Source organism: Carcharhinus amblyrhynchos, chromosome 15, assembly GCF_965287045.1.
Source record: "Carcharhinus amblyrhynchos chromosome 15, sCarAmb.v2.hapA, whole genome shotgun sequence".
NCBI classification, from domain to species: domain Eukaryota; kingdom Metazoa; phylum Chordata; class Chondrichthyes; order Carcharhiniformes; family Carcharhinidae; genus Carcharhinus; species Carcharhinus amblyrhynchos.
The window spans coordinates 59,848,554-59,874,641 of record NC_137338.1 but is presented as its reverse complement, the minus strand read 5'-3'; positions in this window follow the sequence as shown (position 1 = coordinate 59,874,641).

The window sequence follows — 26,088 nt, the reverse complement described above, 5'->3', positions numbered from 1 at the left end:
GACTCTTCAACTAAGGGGGACAGCTGCTCCATATCCACTCTGTCCATGTCCCTCATAATCTTGTACACCTCGCTCAGGTCACCACTCAGCCTCCTCTGCATCAACAAAAACAAGTCTATCCAACTTCTCTTCATAACTTAAATGTAGTCGAGGCAGGTACAATTTTCTCTTCTAAAAAAACATTTAGACAGTTACATGGCTAAGAAGGACATAGAGGGATATGGGCCAAATGCAGGCAATTGGGACTAGCTTAATGATAAAAACTGGGTGGCATGGACAAGTTGGGCTAAAGGGCTTGTTTCCATGCTGTCTAAATGAACTATCCCAGGCAGTATCCTGGTGTATCTCCTCCGCACCCTCTCCAGAGCCAGCTGAGCTGATATAAAAGAACATGGAAATTTAGGCACAAGTTATGTCATGCATAAACTGAGTTTCCACAAATGTTAAAACTGACTGAAAAATGAACTCTCTTGAAGGTGAAGACAGCCATGCCTATAAAACTGTCTACGCCCCCAGATTGCCTTGATCATAATGGCAATATTCTGCCAGTTGCGCCCATTCAAGGAGATTCTTCTGTTAGTGAGCATGAGTTAATTTTTAAAATATTAATGAAGGATTTATTATGAAAGTGACGAATGCACACCAATGATACTAAGCAATGATTCAAAATGGTTTTTGAAAGGGGCTAGTAGCCATATTAATAATCACAACACCAATTCAAATATCACATAAGCTGCAAGCTGCTGAACCCAGTCACACAGCTGAGAAGCTGGGAGAAAGCACGGGCTAAAGCAGATCCAGATAAGTGTCAAGGACCATAAACCTCCCAGTTACAAGGGAGGCCCCAGTCACTGAACATACACACAAGACCTCCAGCTGCAGTTTGCCAGTGTCTATTCTAACAAGAGACAAAAGGATAGGTGAGTTTGATAAACCACAGGTTAGAAATACAGCTATCATAATTGTGTCTGGAAGTTAGTAGATAAATAGAGAAAGAACATGCTTGGTGATACTATAATCAGGTAGACGGGCACAAATTGTAATTGGGCAATTATACCCTGAGGTTATACCTTACGTGATCTTAGCGGTTAATTCTGAGTGGGTTTATTTAACTTCTGAGCAAACATGAATCCCTGATGGGTCAGTGCAAATTACTTGTAACTAAACCTGAAAGTATAGCTGTCTGTGTAATGCCCAATTCGGGGATGTGATATGTCAGCTGCTGTACCAGCAACTGCCATATCATATCCTTTCCTATAGCTCAAAGAAATAAAAGTCCATTTTAAAATTTCAAAATTCTTTGGGCAACATTTTGTGTGAGAGCTGAGAAATCAGGATCATGCCCCACTTCTTGGCTCTTGCAATCTTACGAAAGAGATTTCTGGTGAGTTTAGCCTCTCGCTGGAAATGGGTGAGATGCTGAATAAATTATTCAAATATATTTTAATGCTAATTTGCATGGCATTAGTGAACCCAGCTCTCAATCGTTCGGGCTCACTTGCCCTTATGGCCTTGCTGGGAGAAGCGGGGAAAACAACTTCTCCCCATGAATGGGAACAGCCATGTTGGCCTCGCTGGTCGAACCGGAGGCCATTGAGGAGGCCGGAGAGGCCAAGGGCCAGCGGGGGAAGCCCCACAGTGCCAGCCAGATACTGCCAGCCTGGCACCTCTGTAATTCCCACCAGGAACCTTGGCACTGCACACTGGATGGGGCCAATAGGTCAGGCCTATGGGGCAGGGATTGTTGGGGTCGGGCTTATGGGGGTGGGGTCTGTAGGGGCAAGACTTGTAGGGATGGGGCAAATGGGTCAGGGCCTGGCCATCCTGTAGAGGGGCTGCCACACATTCTGCTGCGATTGGATGGGAGCCGGAGGCCTGCTGCCATTCTGCAGGCGATCAGCATAGGTAGAGAGAGGAACCTGTGAAGTTATACGCATGAAGTAGTGGCATGATGGGAAAATTGGTCAAGTATTTGGTAAAAAAGTAAGGAACACTGACTCCACATAACCTAAGACATGAATAAGACCGGAGAAGATCAAGACCTAATAAAGCTGACTCCACATAACTTGGGGCTGGATGATTGAGGCGAGAATGACAAAGTCAATGGCCTTCTTCTGTTCTACCAAAAGGACAAGATAATGATATTATTGATGAGACAGAGGGGTCTCGGAGGTCACCGGATCATAATACAATTAATGATGTCCTACTGCTTGTATTACTAATTAAACTCCTGAGGTCATGTAAACTGATAAGAAAAAGGTATAACTATTGAACTGATTCTTATAGTTGGGGTGGTCTTAGTATAGAATCAACAGTTTGTAGGGACTGCTCCCTGTCTCCAAGACTCTGCCATATACTGCATGCAGTTTTGTGATAATAAAAGCTGCTTGTTTTGGCAAAGAAAACTTTGTTAAGTTTTGCTATCACAGCTCTAAAAACAAGGCATTCTCCACTACAGCAGGCTTGCACTGCATCGCAATCAATGAGGGGGAGTGATTGGCCTGGGTGATGGGGCAGGTGGTGGGGGAGCTGCATTTTGGGCTGATGGGCCATGGCTCCATGACTGTGGAGGCGGCGGAGTTTGTTGAGGCTACTTTCAGCAGCAGGGGCCTGACAGCTCTGTCAGATGTTTGTTGCTGCTAATGCGCATGTGCTGAACCAGATATTTACACATGTTCAGTAGCTCCATCTGCAGGCTGCCTGATGAATTAAGCCCAGCCCACTGTCTGGAGCAGTTAGAAAAGGTCCATACCATTTTTCCATGCGCTACATGCACAAGGTTAGATGTGAAATTCATTCAAAAAAATGGATCTGCAACTCCCATCACTCCTAAAGGAACAATTTAATCAGTGGAGAACAAAATAAATAATTCCTTTCTACTCTTAGATCAATGAGGACTTTACATTTTTTTAAATTTACTTATTACTGTCACATATAGGCTTACATTAACACTTCAATAAAGTTACTGTGAAAATCCCGTAGTTGCCACACTCTGACACCTGTTTGGATACACTGAGGGAGAATTTGTCATTGACCATTGCATCTAACAGGATGTCTTTCAGAAAGTGGAAGGAAACAGGAGCAGATACAGGGAGAATGAGCAGACTCTGCACAGACAATGACCCAAGCTGAGAATTGAACCTGGGTCCCCAGCACTGTGAAGCAGCAGCATTAACCATTGTGCCACCATGCCATGACTGCTCAAAAGAATTTGGAGGCAACTTGAACCACCTCACACTGGAAAACTTTCCGCAACTTGTTACCAAATTGCCAATTGCAACCAAACAGGAAACTCTAGCCCTGAGTTTAGCCCAGTTATTTTCATATTTTAAGGCACTACTTGGCACATTATTGTTAATAGATTGAGGGAGTGGGAGTGTGTAAGGCTTTCTTCAAGATGATAGACTAAGAAGGGCCAAATGGCCTCTCTCATCTGTATCTATCTACATTGTGAAATTTCTGGGTCTGATCATGAGCTTATACATCCTCTGCTGCTCTTTTACAGGAATATTCATGTTCGTATCCATATTATATGTAAGGAATGATAGAAAGACTATGATCTGGAGGTTGTGTGTTTGTGTGAAATTTATTTTCTACTTTTTAACAAGAACCTGCTTTTTGTGACACCTATCATCACCACATATGTCACAAGAGCAGACTGAGGAATTTTGTCCTGTTGCTAATACTGCGCTGTGTGATTTTTAAATCCCAACTGCGACTATTTTCAGGAGAAGTAAACACTTGTGTGTTACTATTCATTTGAATTAATTTTACACAGTGAGTTAATCAGGTCTAGCAGTAACTTCAACTAATTCCTACCTCTGGCCCAGAAATTCTGATTCAAGTCCCACACCAGAGCTTGTTAACCACAGAAGGAACATTCCTAGTGTGGTTGAATGATAATAATCAGCCTGAAAATCCTTCCACTATTCCCAAGAAAGAAAGAGGGGGTATGTGAAAATGTACTTACCAAAAAAAGTGAGGTGGCTGATTTGATTATTTTAATTCTAAACCAAGGATTGTTTCTGTTTTCTGCAGGCTTTGTAAATTAACACAAAAAATACTCACCAATGTGTTTTTTTTTTCTTGTAACTGTTCTCTATCCAACCCCTTTTCCTCTCCCAAGGGTACCAGTCCTTGCTGAGATACAGTTTCATGGATATCAATTGTCTACTGTGCAACTTTCCATTAAATGTGAATCTTAGCAGTGTATTTTAATAGCTGTTTGACTGTGCATGGCTTCACAGCCAAATCTGATGTCGACACATCACCCTCCCTAACCCAGGGGCACCTAAATCAATCCTGTCACACAGACTGTGATCAGTTAAGTCATCACTAATGATGATTGAACTTGGAGTCTCTTAGCCACTGTGTAAATCTCTTTAGGATTTGGGATTCATCAACTACTGATGCAGTGAATACACTTAAAGACACAATGGGGAACCATTTATAATGTGTTCAAACTGATATGCCAACCACAGGAACATTTATAAATTATTACATGCTGAAACAATATTATTTCACAGATTACTTTTTTTGCCCACAGCCACTCCCTCAAGTTTGGAACAAAGTCAAGGAATGGTTGTGAGCTGTCAAAAAAGCTCATTAATAAAGCATCTGAGCGGACACCTATTTATCACATTGGCCCATAGCTTCCTTCTATCTACAGAAAGCTATGGGCTGGCGGAAATAAGGGGAAAAATTATGTACTTAGCTGCATTTAAAAATCCTAATTGAACTCCCAGTGGGAGCAGCAGCCTTTGTCTTGCAGAAGGACAGTCTCCACAAGCCACAGTGTGTGCTGAAGGAATCTAGTCACATACCCATAAGATGGGGCCATATTAGGAATGCCCATTAAGGTCAGGACTTGAAACAGCAGGTTTTATACATGTTATTGATGTTTTTCTCTTTTAATCTACAGGTGCTTCGGTCCGCCTTGTTGCCCAACAAGGGGCATACACGCGGGGGGGTCGTACGAGGGCTGCCCTTGGATGTTTCGAGAGTAGCCTAGTACTTCACGTCATTAGTGTACGCTTAAACTGGACCAGATGCTGGGCAACACGACAGCTCAGTGACTATCACTGTTTGCTGTGCAGATACATGGATTTGGGCCAGCGTCTGTGGGAGTTTGCGCATTCTCCCCGTGCTTGCGTGGGTTTTCTCCGGGTGCTCCGGTTTCCTCCCATACCCCAAAGATGTGCTCTTAGGCTGATTGGTGTAATAAATCGTCCCTAAATTAGTCTCCCCTCAATCTGGTTTCCAGTGTGGAGTGCCATAAGAGTAGACAACGGTCATGGGTGGAGAGGGGACTCGCAATGTTGAAATGGTGGCGTGGGCTCGTTGGGCCGAAGGGCCTGTTTCCCATGCTGTGTTGTTCTTTGTTCAAAAGGATCCTCTACTATTATAAAGGAATGCTAAAGCCCTTCTGTCTTTTTTTTGTTATTTCGATGAAACAGTTAATTGGCTCATTTAAAGTGTAATTTTTAATATTTTTTTATGATCGAAGACAACCATTATTTAATATTTATGAGTGAATATAGGTTTTGTTATGTATCTTAAATGTATGAAACTACTATATAAACCTGTACTACTATATTATTACATAACTTTACATGTGGCATGCTTAAAAGCGCTTGTATGTTTTAATTTAGAATATAGCAACTGAAAATTTAAAGATGAAGAAAAGTCAGAACTTCAAGGATGCTGAGTTGGATACCTTACTGCATGAATTTGAACAGAGGAAAATTCATATTCTAGGCCATGGAAAGCCTAAACCTCTGCGAAAACTTGGCTAGGAAACAGGTATCAGACTTCATCACAGAAAACAGTGTTGCAGTGGATCTGTGCGGAAGAAACTTTACGATTCGATGTTTTCAGTCAGCGTACGTTTATATATCTCAATAAAAATGCAAGTGCTAAAGTTTAAAATCCTAGGCTGCGACTCTCCCAAGAGATGGGAAAACTGTTCTAAATCGCGGCTGTTTTGGCAGTTCAACTTCTCACCTGAGTCCCCGCACTCTGTGCACTGCAGAGGTTCCAGTCGTGAATATCACTGAAAGCCTGCAGGGCTGGGCCTATTCATGCCGGAGTTTGACACAGTTCTGCGCATACGCAATAGCCTCGATCTGTCAGCCTCTCCGTTTGCTGACTAGCCTGGGATCCCAGCAGTGCTGCCCTCCAGCCTCCCCCAAGGCCCAATCGCGGCCCCCTCAGCAATTCCCATCCCTCTGTCGCCTGACCCCTTCGGGGGCCCTGATAGCACTGCCCTTTCATTTTGGCAGAGTCTCCCGCTAGTTCCTCGCATGTGATGAGCTAGTCTAAACCCTGCTGGAATGAAGTACTCCTTGGGGGATGGGAGATTTGACTGGGACCTGCTAAACATATTTAAAACACATTTAGGAAAGATTCAAATTGCTTATCTGCCTTCCCACCAGTTTGCAGCATGGTCTGACCGGCAGCTGTTTGCCAGCTCTGGGAAATGTGCACGCGTTCCTGGCACAGACACAAATCCCGGTACAAGGCCGGTGATGCGTGTCTCCCACCTCGACCCACCAGAAAAGTCGCAGGTCGTGATGGGCGACTGCAAAAGCTAAGAGAGGGACTAATAGTTGTTCTGCCTACTGAGTTTCTGATGTATCAAATACAATATTGCTGTCTGTTTTCTGAGGTGTCAAAAATGCAGTAACATGAGTATGCTTTGATTTAGCCCATTCAATGTAAATAAGACTCTCTTCTTGCACACCTTCTGAGGTGTCATAAGATGCTGTTACCTTGGAGATGGTTCTGATTTGGTCATAAGTTTTATAATGGAATAAGTCCCCCGAGGGCACAGCTTTCAATGTCTCTGTGCTTCAAGACATGATAGCAAGATTTTTAAAAGGCACAGTTATCTATGTTTTTTTGCTTTACGTTGTTTATCAGCATGTGTATGCCTTCAATGAAACATTTTCCTGTTCAAATATGTTATTTACTTCAATTGCATTATTCAGTTATAATGATCTTGTATTTAAATGTTGTGCTTTGATGTTGCAAGAAGACATTTGTAGCAATCTGTAACGTCTAATGGGAAACTTTTTTTTGACAAAACTAACATCAATACAAAATATTGATACCACATTAACATTTAACTTAAAAAGCTGCGGTATGACGTTTTGGATAAGAACTACCTCAACTTTTTCGAAGTTTTGCTGACAAAATATGCATTTTTTTTCACTTAATCACAATTGTTTTGTTGCTTTATTTTTGTAAATAGGGATGGAAGGAAGGGAATGATGGAGGGAAGGACAGGAATGAAAGGGGCAGAGAGGGAGGGGGCAAAGTGAGTACCACACTCCAATTAGTGCCAGGGTGCCCAAGGGCAAAGCAGCCACTGACCAGATGCTGGGGCGGGAGGGGGGAGGGGTGTTCTCGAAGGAAGCTGAGGATTCAGGGGCTTGGGCTGAGCTGGAGGGGCTCCCTCAGGTTGGGGGTCCTGGTGTGTCTGTGAAGCCTTGAAGCCTGCTTTCTTTCAGGTTTAAGACCCCTTAACAGTGCTCAGCACAACTGCAGTCTGTCTGTCCTTCTCGCAGAACAGAATTGTTATGCAACTTGTCTCTTGGGGAAGCATTTCACACTCCTTGAAGTTTCAATAGGTTCTGTGGTTTCCCTGAAGAAATGTGCCTGCTTTGATCCTATCGCATTTGTTTCTTTAAAGTGCATTTCCCATCCCATCTGTGGAATTTTCCTGAAGTAATCTGCCTGCATTGATCCGATTGTAGTTGTTTGTTTATATTAATTTTCACACCCCCATTATCTTTTATGAGGGTCTGTGGTTAGCCAACTGGTGCCAATCTTTTTTGACAAATCAAATAAACTAAATCAAATAAACCGAGGGGCAAAGTAAAAGGGAAGCCCCTTATGAGTGGGGGGAGGAGAAGGGGAGGAGGGCCATCCAAAACAAAAAAAAAGCATAAAGGAAACTTAAAGCATCAAACCAAAATGTGATTAAAGCATTCAATAATACATCCCAGTAGCCAACTGGTTCCTGCTTCATATAATCTATTGAAGTTGTTTGTTTATACAGCATTTCACATTCCATTAATTCTCAAGAGGTTCTTCGATTGCACACTGGGCTCTGGTTGAACTCAATTTTTTTTAAATTGTTTTTTAAAGCTGATTGATTTTAGAACTGAAAGACTTTTTTTTCCATCCAAGCAGTTGGCTCCACTCACATTTAAAAAAACTATTTTTTAAAGCCGAATAATGTCAGAATTTGAGGCTTGTTGGATAGGATTTTACTTAATCCAGGCAGCTGGTTGCACTCAGATATTCGAGTGGAAAAGTTTTTGAATAAAAACCTTCTCACAGCCATTGTTAAATCTTCAGTTTGTGTGCCAGAGGGTTGAAAACAAGGTCCCACATTTTGGCTGGCCATGGCCTGGGGTGGGTCAGATGGAGTGGAGCTCATCATTTGGGGGGAAGTAATGAGGAGCGGGGAAGCCCTCCATATGGGATGCACTTTTGGCTAAGTACTTGTAAGGATCAACATTACATCAGGGAGTCTCTTAAGACTGAAATAAACTTAAAATACATAGCAAAATCCAAATGAACTTTAGCTGTAGCTTATTACTCCAATGACACTTTGTTATATATGAAAGTACTTTTTAATGGAATTAACAGCTGTGTGACAAACCAAAGTCTAAAAGAATAAAAATTTCTTTCTTTCACTCTCTGTGCATTTTAAACATCTTTTAAACACATTTACAAAACAGTAGCCCATCTAAAGAATCCTCTGATATGTCTCCTGCCTCTGTTTGCTATTGCTGATACAAAAGAAACCGTGTAAATAAGCAGGTGTAAATACTTACCTAAGATCGGGGCAAGCTGGCAAAGTTAACGCAACCCCCTTAATTTTTAGGTAGACACGTATATAAAAACTGAATCAGGAGTTTAAATCTGATATTATTTTAGCACACGTCATCAGGACTTCTGCATAGTCCTGCCTTGCAGGTGTAGGTTATGATCTCCGCACGCCTGAAGATTTAACAGAAGTTATGGGTGGCACTGTGGCTACCTCACAGCTCCAGGGCCCTGGATTCAATTCCAGGTCAATGTCAGTGTGGAATTTGCACGTTCACCCTGTGTCTGTGTGGGTTTCCTCCGGGTGCTCCATTTTCTACCCACAGTCCAAAGATGGGCAGGTTAGGTGCATTGGCCACGCTAAATTGCTCCTTGGTGTGTAGTTTATATGGATTAGCCATGGGAAATGTGTGGGGTTACAGGTAGAGGGCTTGGGTACAATACTCTGTCAGAGTTGGTGCCAAACTGATGGGCTGAATGGCCTCTTCTGCACTGATTCTATTATGTTCCACATACAGACAAGGTACAGACAAGACTTAATAGAATATCACTGTACTTTCTTGGGCCAATCACAATGTCAGAACTTTGGTCTGACTTCCTTATAGTCAATACTGGAAGAGATAAATAGATAACCACTGAGCGAGGAACTGAACAAATGAGAGAAAGATTTGAACAAGAGAGTAGTTCACATTGAAATACTCTTTTCATTGGCCAGCAGGCTTTTCTCGAAGGCAATGGCCACATGAAGCATTACAGATTGGAATTCATTGCCAGAGAGAGAATTCCATTTCCAGGAGACATAATCAACTCTCAAAGAAAAAAAAACGAAGTAGTTCTCTTCTCCTGGTCTCCATGGTAACTATTAGCCCGGACAAACATGGGGATGGCACCATCTGGTGCAGCATTAGGCAGCAGTTTTATATTCACTTGCTGATGTGACAACCATCATGGAGACCAATGATTTTTGCGTTCTGAAGACACCAAGAATAACCCTCTAAGAAGGTATGTCAGTATTAATCAACTTCCAAAAAAAAACCTCAAAATGTCAATTTATAAATACTCCTCTTTGGTATAAATATTCCATCAGCAGCTTTCCATTTGGTCATCAGCAAAAGCTAGCAAGGAAATTTAAAAGAGTTACGATAAATTACAAGAAACAAATAAAATTATGACAAATAAACAGCCGATCACACCAACTCATTCCAAAGAATCGGATAAATCAATTTGAAGACCAGATGGATCCAGGTGAAAAACTATTTAGCTCATTTTAGCTCAGCAATGGAATGGTAACTTGTTTCTATTCTTTTCAATAAGTTAGTTCTACTAGACGACGGAAAGGTGTTGATAAAATCGCTTTCAGAATTGATCATTCTTCAAAAGGTTAGAACCCCAGTGAATATGTGTGGATGCTTTAAATGAATAACTCATCAGATCAATGAAAAACAGAAAACAAATATAGTTGGACGCGTTCAGCATTACAATCTGTTGGCACCAAAGAGGTTGTGGAAATAGACCTTTCCCCCTAATATATTCCAAATTAGAAACCTCTGTTGCTCACTAGCTGCAGGGGTAGCACGATCAAAATGAAATTCCTTAAAGGGATATTGTTTGATCTGATTGTGAACTCCCAATAACCTTTTTTATGTAGAATCCATCCACTCTCTTATCTCAAAAAAAAATGTTAAGATTGCTTCCACTGCCTTTTGAGGAAGAGAGTTCCAAATACTTACCCTTGAGAGAAAGATTTCTCCTCATTTTTCTTCTCAGTTCTGTCTTAAATGAGTGACCCCTTATTTTTTAATAGTGGTCACCAGATCTAACTTCTTCCACTAACATGCTCTCTATCTCCAACATGTCAAGACAGCTCAGGATCTTAAGTTCCAATCAAGTCACCTCTTACTCTTCTGAAGTCCACTGAATGCAAGCCTAGCCTGTCCAAGCTTTCTTCATAAGACAACCCATCCAAGCCATGTATACTGTGCATTGCATCTAATGTATTTACATCCTTCCTTAAGAAGACCAATTCTGTTTACATTCATTAGAAAACCCAATGTTCCCCTCCTATACCTCCTCTCCTGAAGATGGTGATTGGTACTCATATATATTTCCAGATATGTCTACCAATATTTCTTCTTACTGGTTATTCTCCACATGAAAAAATAAGCTGTATTTTTCCTTATACAGGACCTTTCATATCCTTACGAAGTTCCAAAATGAAATGCAGCTTACGTAATCATTGCTTACTAATTTAGCAAGCATGAAATGGCATCAGGGCATCAGTTTGCCATCTTGTCTTATAGAAGGCACATCAGACAATACAGCACTCCCCTGCACAGCAGGGTCAGTCTAGATGTTTACGCACTATTCTCCAGAGTGAAATGCAGCCCATTAGAAAGGTGAGCATTGATGAGTCAGCTGACTATAAAGAATTAGAAAAATCCCCGGCACATAAACACCTCCAGCAGGGGTCACTGGATAACCAGCAGGAAGAAGAGCGCGAAAGAATTTTTGACTCCTGAACTTGAGCATGCCAAAGCTGATGGTGGCATCCCAATTGTTGCTCCAGTTGAGATTAATTCAGTACGGACTGGTGGGGGGGGCGGGAGGGGGAGTCAAACCTGAGACATTCAGGCTCTGGAGCCTGCTCCTATTTCTTATGTTCTTATGGATTACCTGTTGTACTATGAATTAGTTGGTAAATACAATGGGTACTTACCAACTAATTAATTGTGAAAGCTCTGGCGAGACATTGTGGAATGATGAAAAAGGTGATATTGTGGGATGAATAGATTGATGATGTACAGTTTGCAGTTTTGGACATCCTGTTTTCAAAAAAGGAAAAAAGATGAGATTGGGATTTTTATAATAATGTTAAGAATGTTCTTAATGGATTTCAAGTGTATTAACATAGAATTTCCTCCAAATCTTGCACTGCTGTTTTCCCTTTATGAAGAAAACTCTCAAGTAAGTTGTGCATTAGTATCTCTATCTTTAAAACCTACCAGTCTTCCCTTTGAGGACATAAGCATGGAAATAATGGGAGATAGTGAGATTAGTAGCATCTTGCTAGTGCCCAGGTTAATAATTGAACATCTACATTGATGACCTGGTAATCTAGTGAAGCATCACACTGATCTTCCATCTCCTTTTGCTGTCAACTTAATCCTAAAGGGGTAATGTTGAGTGTACTGATCTTCTACTCTCTGTTCCACAGATCTACAACAGTGAGATACATAGCAGAAGGAAGATGATAATGATGATGGAGTTGAGGAAAGCACAAGAACATGGTTACTTTCCTTCATCCTGTCCCATTTTTCTCTCCTTCGAACCATCATTAACTCACCACCTGCAAATCTCTCTTCCTTGCTCTTGCAGGCATCAGTTCATACTCTTGCAGATCGGACTGTTAGTGAGGATGTGGCATTGCAGGATCCGCAGTGCACAGGCAACAGGAGGAGAGGGAAATGTGCCACTTTCCCAGCAGAGGTTGTGGCAACGGCTACCCATGGCATGCAGAAGGTACAGAACTTAGTGTGAGGCTTGGAGAGATGGTGATTGAGATTGCAAATCAGGAACTGTCAAGAGATTGGGACTCAAGGCTAGTGGATAAAGTTAAATGGTGAAAGGGAGCTGGGAGATCAGGGCAGAGGATATTTTGATTGGGGTTGTAGGATCCAAGAGAAAGGGGACCAGCAAAGTTGAGGTTATGAAATGGCTCAGGCAAGTTAGAAGAGGCAAAGGTCAGGGAGCCCATTGTGGGTTGGGATTGGGGCTTAGAGAAGAGAGATAAGAGGTGAAGAGGTGTGGTAGATAGTGAGGAAGGGTGTCATAGTTTACAGGGAGACTTGGACAAGTTGCAGAGCTGGGCCGAGAGGTGGCGGATGGAGTTTAATGTGGAAAAGTGTGAGGTAATTCACTTTGGCAGGAATAACAGATGTGTAGAGTATAGGGCTAACGGTAGGACTCTGAATAGTGTGGATGAGCAGAGGGATCTAGGTGTATGTGTACATAGATCCCTGAAAGTTGGGAATCAAGTAGATAAGGTTGTTAGGAAGGCTTACGGTGTCTTGGCGTTTATTGGTAGGGGGATTGAATTTAGGAGCCGCAGTGTCATGTTGCAACTGTACAAAACTCTGGAGCGGCCGCACTTGGAGTATTGTGTGCAGTTCTGGACTCCACATTATAGGAAGGATGTGGAGGCTTTGGAGAGGGTGCAGAGGAGGTTTATGAGGATGTTGCCTGGTATGGAGGGAAGGTCCTATGAGGAGAGACTGAGGGATTTGGGGTTGTTTTCGTTAGAAAGAAGGCGGCTAAGGGGGGACCTTATTGAAACATATAAAATGATTAGAGGTTTAGATAGGGTGGACAGTGATAGCCTTTTTCCTCGGATGGAGAAAGCTAGCACGAGGGGGCATAGCTTTAAATTAAGGGGTGGTAGTTATAGGATGGATGTCAGGGGTAGGTTCTTTACCCAGAGGGTGGTGAGGGATTGGAATGCCCTGCCTGCAGCAGTTGTAAATGCGCCTAGTTTGGGGGCGTTTAAGAGATCCATGGGTAGGTTTATGGATGGAAAGGGATTGGTTTAGGTTAGAAGGTCATTGCTTTTTAATTGGTCGGCGCAACATCGTGGGCCAAAGGGCCTGTTCTGCGCTGTTATGTTCTATGTTCTATAAAAAGATTAGGGAATAGAGGTTGAATGGAGAGAGAGAAGGGAACTAAACAATGGGTTTGGGAGATTGGATCTCAGGAAAAGGGGAGAGTAGAGTTAATGGGGTCAGGGCATTTGGAGCTTGGATGAAATTGGGCTCTGTGGTCAGGGATATTGAGGTTGGGAGAGAGAGGACTCAGAATGGGAGGGCTGGATGTGGATCTGGGATTTCCTGCAGAGCCAGGAGCAACGTGTTGAGTGGAAGTAGAGCTGAGAGAGGAGCAAACAATAAAGGGATGAGTAAAGCCTGCAAATAAATAGAGAAGATTGTTTCTTTGGTTGCCAAATGGAGAACAAGGTATGAAAAGTGAGGATTTTCACAGCACTCCACTAATAGCATCCAATATAAAAGAGATGTGGGAAGATTAAGCACAGGTCAGCAGCAGTCCCAAAAGATCATAGAATCCCTACAGTGCAAAAGGAGACTATTCGGCCCATCAAGCCTGCGCTAACAACAATCCCATTCAGGCCCTATCCCCATAACTCCATGTATTTACCCCATTAATCCACATGACACTAAGGGGCTATCATGGCCATTGAACCTAACCCACACATCTTTGGATTGTGGAAACCAAAGAACCCAGAGGAAACTCACATAGACACGGGGAGAATATGCAAATACCACATAGACAGTCACCCAAGATTGGAATTGGACCTAAGCCCCTGGCGCTGTAAGGCAGCAATGCTAACCAGTGTGCCACCCACATGAAGAATAGCAGGGTACAAAGAAAATTTCACAAATCTCCATTCTGTTTTCAAGAATACAATGAAAGTTTGTGCTTAGAAGGCTGTGGTACAGCTCAGTACTGAAGATTGCTTTGCTTCTTACTGTTAATTAGGCCTTTCAGTTTTTAATTGACTGACGCATTATGGTAGTTTCTTTGCAATTAACAAGATCGCAGATTGACACAGCTTTGATGTGTTCAAAGTAACCATCGTCTGTAAACATGTTTTATTGATGCAATTTTTAGTACAATATTAAAGTAGTTGACAACTGAACAAAAAAAAAATGAAATAACATGTATTCTCGATTTGGTCTCATTAATGACAATTGCCTTTGATGTTCCTGCTTTGAAATTCTTACAAAAGAATTTTGCTAACCAAATACTTCGAACTTAAGTATACATGTTTCTTGGTTTGTTTGTATATATCAATTACATACTTGTGTATATTTAGGTGGAAATTCTCCAGTCTCGCACCCACCAGTGCCGCTGCCAGCGAGAATGGAGAATTTGGCGCTCAGCCAAACCTCTGTTCACTGCAGCAGGACTGGATAATCCCAACCATGGATGAGGTCGGAGGATTCTGACCGTGTTTTTTATGCGTGTGTAAGGTGAAATTTCACATTGTTTCCTTTCTACTTTGTTTTAAGCCTTAAATTCTGGTAAGTCTAGAATTATTGAATAGCCTGGCTGATTTTGTATATTTTTCACAGTCACTTGATGGTGTAACTGTCATATTTTTATGAAATAAAGTCAAAAATTATTTTACTTAAAATAACAAAAAAATTTTAAATCTACTTATTTGATTTTCCATTATTCCTCATTCTCGTTGCCATTCTCGCTCCATTTGCTAATTGAAATTTTACTTTTTGATGGATCTAATCCATCTTTAAAGGCCATTGCTTAGACCTTGTAATTCCGCACTCAGGAGAACAAATGCTTATCATACTCAACACATTGCAGTATGATCCCTAAAGGAAGCATCAGACCCTTATTAGCATATCCAAAGGACACCGCTATGGTCTCTGATCCAATAGCGTATTAGGCATATTCCTGATGTTATCCAGGTCTGGCAAGCTCACCCCCTAATTTGGACCACTTTCCACCGAGATTTCATTTGGAAAATGAGTGCACTAAGCTCCAAATTTTTACCTCTATGAACACCTCTTTGTCCGGGTTGCTGTAGCAGATGGCTATAATCTGCGTGACCGCACTTTGATTTAACACACATGACTGTGGCACTCATTTCCAAGACGCTGCCATGGAAAAATGGTGAAAAGATATTGAAACGTGGCACTGAAAAAGAGCCACAAGAGTTTGTTACAGCACAGCTCCTGGGCTGGCAAAGCTAAACTTGGGTCTACGCTGCTACGGAAGTACATTTATGTTGAGCGATGTTGTCTGCACTGCAACAACCAAACAACTCTACTTCAGCTGTTTCAATATTTTTAAAACACTCACAATGGCGCACGCTTGAACTTCATAAGAGAGAAATTTCTGTGTATCAGCAATATCTATTTCCCTAACCGGAGACCCTTGTAGCAAAGTCAGTCAGACTTCACCCCACTTCTTCCTCGCCTACCTCCATTTTGGGGAGAACTAGTTTTACACCATGCATATCTAATTTTTAAGTCAATTGGTAATATAGCACCAAACACAAGAAAAAATTAAAGATCACATTTTCAGCAAATTCCCTGCTTTGCTGAAGCAATTGAAATATGAACTAGCATGAAGAAAATATAAGTTTGATTTGATTTATTATTGTCACGTATTAACATACAGTATTGCTTCTTGTGCAATATGCAGACAAAGCATACCATTCATAGAGAAGGAAATGAGAGAGTGAAGAATGCAGTGTTACAGTCATAACTAGAGAAAGATCAGCTTAATGCAAAGTTAAATTCAAAAGTCTAGGAAGAAGCTGTTCTTGAGTCGGTTGATACGTGACCTCAGACTTTTGTATCTTTTTCCCGACGGAAGAAGGTGGAAGAGAGAGTGTCCGGGGTGCATGGAGTCCTTAATTATGCTGGCCCGCTTTACTGAGGCAGCGGGAAGAATAGGTAGAGTCAACAGATGGAAGGTTAGTTTGCGCAATGGGTTGAGCTACATTCACAACCATTTGTACTTCCTTGCAGTTTTGTACATAGCAGGAGTCATACCAAGCTGTGATACAACTAGAAAGAATGCTTTCTATGGTGCATCTGTAAAAGTTGGTGAGAATCATAGCTGATGTGCTAAGTTTCCTTCGTCTTCTGAGAAAGTAAAGGCATTGGTGGAGTTTCTTAACTATAGTGTTGGCATGGGGGGAACCAGACAGGTTGTTGGTGATCTGGACATCTAAAAACTTGAAGCTCTGGATCCTTTCCACTGCATCCCTGTTGATGTAGACAGGGGCATGTTCTCCTTTAAGCTTCCTGAAGTCAATGACAATCTCCTTCATTTTGTTGACATTGAGGGAGAAATATTGTTGTCGCATCAGTTCATCAAATTCTCTATCTCATTCCTGTACTCTGCCCCATCATTGTTTTGAGGTCTGATCCACTATGGTGGTGTCATCAGTGAACTGGAAAATTGAATTGAAGAGGAATTTGGCCACACGGTTATAGATGTATAAGGAGGATAGTAGGGGGCTGAGAGCACAGCCTTGTGGGGCACCAATGTTGAGGGTGATCATGGAGGAGGTGCTTTTGCCTATCCTTACTGATTGTTGTCCGTGGGTTAGGAAGTTCAGGATCCAGTCCCAGAGGGAGGTGCAAGGCCTAGGGCATGGAGTTTGAACATAAGTTTCCTGGTGTTGTAGGCTGAGCTATGGTTAATAAATAGGAGTCTGACATAGGTGTCCTTGTTATCTAGATGTTCCAATGTTGTGTGCAGGGTCAGGGAGATGGCATCTGTTGTGGACCTGTTGAGGTGACTGGCAAATTGTAGTGGATCCAGATAGTCCAGGAGGCTGGAATTGATTCATGCCATGACTAGCCTTTTGAAGTACTTCATAATGGTGGATGTTAGAGGCACCAGCCGATAGTCATTAAGGCACGCTGCTTGGTTTATCTTAGGTACTGGGACGATGGTCATCTCCTTGAAGCAGATAGGGACTTCAGATTATTGTAAAGAGAGCTTTTGTTGTAAACACAGGTGTATATGTAGTTACACTGGAGGTTTATGCATGTCTATTATCATCAATCACTTGAACATGTGTTACTTAAGAACTTGACAGTATTTGCATGATTTACTAAATGTCCTTCTACCAATAAGCTGTTTGATCAGTAGGGGTAATTAAATAATGTGCTGAAAGAGAAATATTTATTTGTTGGCAGCTTTTCAAAGCAAGACAATATGGTTTTCATACTAACTATTCTAAGTAACTCATCATTTTCTCTCTTATTGAAGAGTTTCCTTTACCCCTTCATCTATTCCCTTCAGTTGACTTCCAATGCCAAATGTTGACTGCAGCTGGGAGGGCAGGTGGCTAGTGACTCCCGGATCTCCATCGATGATGCTCAGTACTGATCACAGTGAAGCTTAAGAGTGGTCTCAGTTTATTTTTCTCTCTATATATCTCTTTGTGGAGAAACATCTGGCTTCAGTTCACGGACCATTGTTTGGAATATTGTTGCAAACAGTATCTCAACAACTTGATGGATCAAGTCCATTTCCAATACATCACAATGCCAAACACTGCTCCTCCAAATGAACTCTGCTGAATAATGCATTCTATCAAATTGGGTCTCCTGAACCCTTACTGGTGTAGTTAAGTGATTGGTTAAGAGAATTTTCAGTGCAATTTCATATAACAGCTTTGAGGCTCCTAAGAATATTTCTCTGTCCAAAAATTAATTCCTAAAGGAACTGAAACCTTTGAACAGATTGTCAACATTAGCAAACCTCTTTAGATTTTCTATTACTGTGGAAGACACCAAATCAGCAGGCGAGACGGTAAGCAAGGCAGTGTAATTTAACCCTTTTATGAACAGGTAGCAGATGTAGCAATCCAATATTGAATATAAAAAATATTAGTATGAAAGTAAGGAGCCAAGAGGGAGTGTGGGCTTGGTCGAGTCTCTGCTTAATGAAATGGTGGAACTATTTTCGGATCAGGAAAGAGAGGAGGAATCTATAAAATTATACAGTGCTGAGTTGCAATAGTAAAAAGGCAAATAAGGTCATGGTTTATACTAGCAGAGGGACATGTTAAAAATCAAAAGTCTGACTGTCATATATGGTGTTGGGGAAGTTGGTCTGGGGTATCATGTATAACTCTGAATAATAGTTACAATTAGGATATTATAATCCTCGATAAGGTAAAGAGGTGTGTAACAAATATGATTCCTACTAGCAGGTATTTAACTCTTGAAGAATGATGGATGGGATTCACCAAAAAAAAACTTAAGTGTCGAATTTGCCTAAAACCTGGAGTGAATCCTGTTGTTTAATTCAGCAGGATTTTTAAAATGAATCTTCCACACTCTGAGCATTGCAGAGTGCATTAGCGTGAATCTTGCGAAAAATCAGTGGGCAGGGTTTATTCCCACTGGAGAGGCAGGCAGCATAGCACTGAGTGGGTCACTGCGTATGTGCTGATCTGTCAGCACTGAGATAGTGGCCCTACACTGCTGGCCTCCCGATCACTGGCCACTCTTGCAATGCTGGCAGTGGACCCCTCTACACCCCCCCCCCCCCCCCAATCACTGGCCTCCCGATGTGTCTGGGCCAGCCTTGACCTCCCAGCTCTTCTGGCCACGAGCGCAGGCCTCTCCCCTACCGATCTCCCCCCTCCTCGAATTCCCAATCCCTATAGGCCCCACCTCATTAGACCCCTCCCCCTCCCCAATGCCCAAGGGGCAATACAAATGTGCCCCTGAGCATTGCAATTTTGCTCCTCGGGCAATGCTAAGGGGCTGGGCTGGCACTGCCAGGCTGGCAATGCCCAAGGGCACCACCCACTTACTCCCGACTTCTTGGGCGACCCCCATGGCCCCCTTCACTCCAGCAGGGTCGGGCTATCTGCTACACAAGTGGGAACTGTTGTAAATCATATTGGAGTGACAGTCCTGGTGGGGGAGGAGACCGTCGTGGACCCCAAGACTTCAGTCCCGGGCCTGCTAATTATATACTAATTCTAATTTAAATAATTTATACAGCTCCACACCAATTTCTGGCACAGAATTGACAGCATCAGAAATCTGGCAGCCAGAGACTCACGGAGGTCTTGGTGCCCTGTGGGGACCCCACTAAATGGTCTCTGTTTGAGTCTCCCAGCCCACTGCACTACTAAAGCACAGCTCAGCAGACTGGGAGAATTGACCCCGATTTGTCTACTTTGAAACAAACTGATGCATTGAAGTGATCGAAGATTTTATGGCCATGAAAAGAATTATCAAAACTGAGTCAGACAAATGTGCACTTTAATTAATAGGTTAAAATCCAGGAGACAGTACCTCACAAAGATAATAACAGGGTGGTGCAAATGGGCAGCAGCTTTTGGATTTCATTGTTTAATTAAGCATCTGCCCCTCACTGTTGCTATAAAATTTACATACAAACATATGAGTTAGGAGCAGAAGTGTGCCATTTCATAGGATCATGGCTCAGATGACTGTGAACTCAAATTTCTTGTCTATCCTATAATTTTTGATTCCCTTGTCATATAACTCAGCCTTAAAAATATTTAAAAACCTGCCTTCTGTGCTCTCTGTGGAAGAGAATTCCACATCCTAATGACCCTCTAAGGGAAAAGCTTTCCCCTCATCTCAGTCATTGATGGAAGACCCCTTATTTTTAAACTGGGTCTCCTGGTTCTGGTCTCTCCCACAAGCAGAGAAAACACCCTCTCAACCTGTCAAGACCCCTCAGCATTTTATATGTTTCAATAATATCACCTCTCATTCGTCTAATCTCCAATGGATACAGGTCCAACTGGTCCAATCTTTCCTCATAAAATAATCTCTTCATCCCAGGAATCTTACATGTGAATTTCTTCACATTAATTATTGTTGAAGATGCGAAAATGTTAAATTCAAAAACATTGCTTTTTTTTTGCTTTTTCCTTGATCCTTTATTTCTCTCGTATTTCAGACTATTTGTCTTCGCATTTCTCTTTCTGTATTTGATCAAATAATGAATTCACTAACAGACATTTCTCTCTGTAATGGACCCTTATTTCTGACACTTGCGCTGTTCATTTCTCAATCCTTGATTCAGATTAATTAAGGAGATTCACAGTTGTTTCTCCCGTTCCCTCAGGTCCCTGATAAACATTTTTCCTTCACTGTGACATTATCGTGCGTATGTTCAGTGTCTTGCCAAGCAATAAAATTAAGAAATATAAATATACAAGGACAGGTGGAAGGAACTGCAGGTGCCGTTTATGCCCTGCTGCAGCAAAATCTGCACAGTTATGTTTTGTTGCATGAACCTATCTCCTATCGTAATTAAATTAGGAAATCCTGTAACTTCTGCTTTTCTTTTAACTGTGTGGCTGGGGGAATCTAACAGAAATAAAGTACAGAGCTTTACACTCCCCTGGGATTGGGCTGGCAGGCGTGGGGTGGGGGTTGGGGCGGGGAGGGGGGATGGTGGGTTGTAAAATTGGGTACAATGCCATGGGCGCCTTTCTCAGTAATTATTCACCCTCTCCCGCCACACCACAATTTTACTTACAGCGTGGGAGACTAGGCCAATCCATTCATCCCTGAACCATTTGAAGCCCAATTAATGGCCATTGAAGTGCCTCTTTCCACCCTCGCCATAGTTTTTCCTGTAGAAACTGGTGCCAAGTTTGAAGCCCGACACCTTTTAGTTCTCAGGCTGTTGGCAGGCAGGCCTCTATGCCCAGCTCTTCACATAGTCTTTCAACACTATGTTTCCTGACCTGCTCACAGCCTGTACATCCCAGCTTCCCAACCTCCCTCTCAGCCTCACTCTGGTATTACCACCATCAAACCCACTCTTCACACACCCACTCCCCCTGCCCCCAGTGTACCTCAGACCATTAAATGGCTGCAAGGCAAGCCACCAGAATAGGGCAGTGTCTCACCCGACATTTATGGAGACCTCATAAAGTGTTTTGCTTTGGCGTAACATAGCGTAGGAACAACAGATTTTAAAGATATTAATTTTGTGCCTTGGAGACTGTTTACTTGAGAGGAAACAACTTAGAATTACTTCATCAGAGAATTGTAGAATGATAAAGTGCAGAAGATGATCTTTGTGCTGATTGCTGTTATGATAACGTTTTGAAGATGGTATCCAATTAGTCCCTTCCTGCTACCTTCCCCAATCATTGTGTAAATCCATCTCCTTCAATTATTCATCTTATTATTTGGTTATTAATTCCAACTCTAGCAATCATTCCAGTTTAATGTGACAGACAAGGATAAAGTCAATTCTTAATTCTCTTAACAATCTTCCTTTATTTCATACTTTGGGTACTAAATGAAACTTAAAACAGTTGCAACTCTTCAACTCTTCGACTGAACTTTCATTTAACTGAGCATTAACTCTAATTCTTTAACTGAAAATAGATACTACCCAGTTAAACCAAGTGACCAAGTCCATTCCCAATATAGAATCTATCCTCATGGTCTCTGAAGATGCTCTCAGGGCATTTCATCTTTCAATGGTTGATCTCTAGAGTTATTACTGCAGACAATGGACTATCCTTGTGATTTCAAATAAACTTATTGGACCATAACCTGAAATTGTTTGACCTCTCATCTTGCACAATGTTCAGCACCATTTGCAATTTCTCAGATACTAAAGCAGTCCACATGCAGCAAGACCTGGGCTGACAATTGGCAAGTAACGTTCATACTACACAACTGCCAGGCATTGACCATCTTCAACAGGAGAGAATCTAACCATCTCTTCTGAATATTCAATGGCATTACCATCATTGAGTCGCCCACTATCAGCATCCTGGTGGCTATCGTTGACTAAAAATTGAAGTGGACTAGCTATATAAATACTATGGCTACAACAGGAGGTCAGAGACTGGGAAGCCTGTGGCTTCCAAGTAATCCACCTCCTGACTCCCCAAAACCTGTCCACAATCTACAAGGCACAAGAGTGTAATGGAGTACTGTCCATTTGCCTGGATGAGTACAGCTCCAACAACAGTCCAGAAGTTTGACAAAGCAGCCCATTTGATTGGCAACCCATCCACAAACATTCACTCCCTCCACTACTGATGTACGGTGGCAGCATTGTATACTGTCTACAAAATGCAGCAATTCACCAAGGCTATTTGTCGCCATCTTCCAAACCCATGACTGCAACTGTCTGGAAGAGAAAGAGCTGCAGACATATGGGAATGCCACTATCTGACAATTCCCCACAAGGCACTCAACCATCCAACTTGGAAATTAATCACCGTTTTTTCACTGTTGCTGGGTCAAAATTCTGAAACTCTCTCCCTCACAGAACTGTAGGCGTACCTACACCACATAGACTGTAATTAGTCAAAAAGGCAGCTCACCATCGCCTTCACAAGGGCAATTAAGAATGGGGAATGAATATTGAACTAGTCAGCAACACCTATATCTCATGAATGAATTTTTAAAAAGTCAGCTCCAACAAACAGCATTAAGAAAATGACCTGATAATCCGTTTTAGTGATGTTGATTGAGGGTGAAATAATGGCCAGGTAAATTTTGCTAATACATAAATCCACCATGACAGCAAAGTTTAGCATTATTGTTAACAGGCAGTGTGAATCCATTCCCATGCTGAGCGCCGCCCATGGCTATTTCTCTTATCAAAGTGACAGTAATCATTAGACAAGTCATTGTCTATTTAATTGTATTGTCTGGCAGTGGATTTCAGAACTAGAAATGTGAAAATCTAAGAACAAAGATGATATCACTTGCTTTGAAAGAAGGTTGTGGTAATCAGATTTGACTACTTTAAACTTATGTGGCAAGAAAATAATGAAATAAAATACATGAGTACTGAAACCCTAGATAATTCTGATACGAGTAAATGTTTTTAGGCATTATCAACTAAAGGAAATCACAACCTTTGGAGTAAACGGAGATCATGGTCTTCTCAAACTCCCTTTTTAAAATCCCATTGTTAATTGTGACAGATTAGACCTAGCTTTTGAACATTGTTCTACAGTGATTTGTCAGATCTACTCATGTGGGGAAGAACAATTGCAATGTGACAGTGATTCTAATATCACATACAAAACAAGTATGTGTAAGCAGATCCCTACTGCACATTGTCAAAAGAGTTGATACTTAATTTACGGGCTGAATTTTAACTTGTAGGAGTGGGTGGGTTTGGGAGTGGATGGTGAGATGGGGGTGGAGTAGGAGGGGGGAAGGGCTGTGAAGGGGGTGAGGTTAAACGTGCAGCAATTGACAGCACATTGGTAAACTAGCTGCAACCTGCCTTCCTCACATCTCTAGCATTTAACTGGAGTGGGTTAGGCTGCAGCAAGCAAATCCCTTGGGAGAGACAGGTTGACTTTTCCAATAAATTGAACATTCAATTACAGTGATGTTCACATGGCTTCTCAGTGCAGAAGTTTTCTGAACTTTCTAGAACTTACCCTTGAAAGAAAGATGCGAATATAATTTAAAATGGTTGAAGACAGGGAAATGTTCTAAACCTAAACTTCACATTGCCTTTTTTGTCTGATTTTATGAAAAGCTTTCTTCTCAAGAGTGTGAAGAGGTTACTTAGACAGCTTTGAAGATTTGTATGTCTTGATCTCCATTTTGGAGCTCCAATCAATCAGGTCATCAGGAGTGTTGCTTCTGCAGTTGTACCTTAGATCTCAGATAAAGTACAAGATGACCTGTAGCATAAACAGTAGCAGTAACAGTTACAGAAGCACCCCAGACATACTCTCTTCCACCTCCTCCTGTTGGAGAAAAGATATAAAATTCTGAGGTCACATATTAACTTACTCAAGATCAGCTGCCATCAGACTTTTAAATGGACTTACCTCATATTACGTTGATCTTTCTCTACACCCTAGCTATTACTATAACATTACATTCTGTACTATGTCGTTTCCTTCTCCATATACGGTGTGCTTTGTCTGAATAGCATGCAAAAAACAATACTTCTCACTGTATTACAACACATTTGACAATAATAAATCAAAACAAATCAAGCTGAAATCCTTCACTGCCTCTCATTGTTCAGCTCAGTTTTCCTTCATTCCATTCTTACAAATCCAATTTTAGCCACAACATCTCCAACCATGGCTTCTCTTCTCATCCCAGCACGTTGTAAACCTTTGGAGTCCCCTTAATGATCTCTCCTTGGCCCCTTCCACTTCCTCATCTACTTGGTGCTCCTTGTTAACATCATCTGTAGGCATGCGTCCTGACAACTGCTTTCTTTTTCCTTCCACTCCCTGTATGTTGTCGGATTAGATGAATGACAGTTCCAGATGTGCCTTCCAATTAAATATTGATAAGACCAGAGGTTTCACCTTCGACCCCAGCACAAACTCTCTCTGGGCCCTTGCACTGACTCCATCTCTCTTACCATGGGGGGTGATTCTCCCAAAAGTGCTGAATTGGCAGCAAAACTGTTCAAGATCTCACCAGTTCTGTCAGATCAGTTTCTCATCTGAATCTCATACTCTGTGTAATGCAGAGGGCCCAGTCGTGAATCTCATTAAAAAAACCCAGAGGGCGGGGCCTATTCACGCTGGAGTTTGATAGTTCTGGAGCTCTGCGCATGCACAGTGGTCCCAAACTGTCAAACTCCCATTTGTTGGCCAGCTCGATTGCTGGCCAGCCCACAAACCCTCCAGCAACCCCCCTCACAGACCCATCATGGCCTCCACAACAATTCCTGGGCCAGCCCTGACCCCCTCTGTCCCAGAGCGCCCTGATGACCCAGCCCCAACCCCCAGTGGCGATCCCCCCCCAACCCTCACCCTGGCAGAAGCCCCCCTCCCCACCCGGGGTCAGATCCCTTCGGCGGCAGGCCACCCTGGAATCAGACCCCCCCTTCCAGCAGACAAACCCACCCCCTCAGCCCACCGCTGCTCTCCCTTCATCCCAAACCGATCCCTATACAGAGTGGCAGCGGGATCCTCCACCCCCACTGATTGCATCCAAGCCCCACCCACAATAGGCCCTGCCCCCTTGGCACTACCCAATGACAGGCTGTGCCAAGGTGCCCGCTGGGCATGGGCACTTTGCTCCTTGGGCTGACACTGCCAGGGTGCCCATGCCCAGCGGGCAACACACCACCATCGCCCGACTCCTGGGGGGGGGCCCCGAATGCCCCCCCTTCATTTCGGCAGGGTGTCCCACTATTTGTCTGAATGTGGGGAGTTAGCCTGAAGCCCGCCAGAATGAAGTACTCCTGGTGGGGTGGGAGATTCAATCTGGACCTGAAAGGTCCCAATAATTAGCTAATCTACATTCTTAAAATAGATCTTAAAAAGATTGAAATTACTTACCTGCCTTCCCGCCAGTTTCCAACGTGGTCTGGCGAATGATTGCTCACCAGCTCTGAGAGATACACAAATCCCCGTTCAAGGTCGCAGACACGTACGTGCTGGCCAGGAGCAGAGGGGAGAATGGCGGCCCATGTTTCTACACATCTGTCTGTGCTTTTACTATTATATTCAAACCTGAGTTGAACCTCCAGCCCCATGTCTTCTCCATCACAGAGCCTGCCAGCCCACCTCTTTGACCGTGTGGCCAAATTCCCCTCCAATTCGATTTTCAAGTTTGCTGATGACACCACCGTATAGGGTCAGATGTCAAACAATGACAAGACACAGAAAAGAGATAGACGATCTGGTGAACTGGTGCGACAACAATAATCTCTCCTCAACTTCAACAA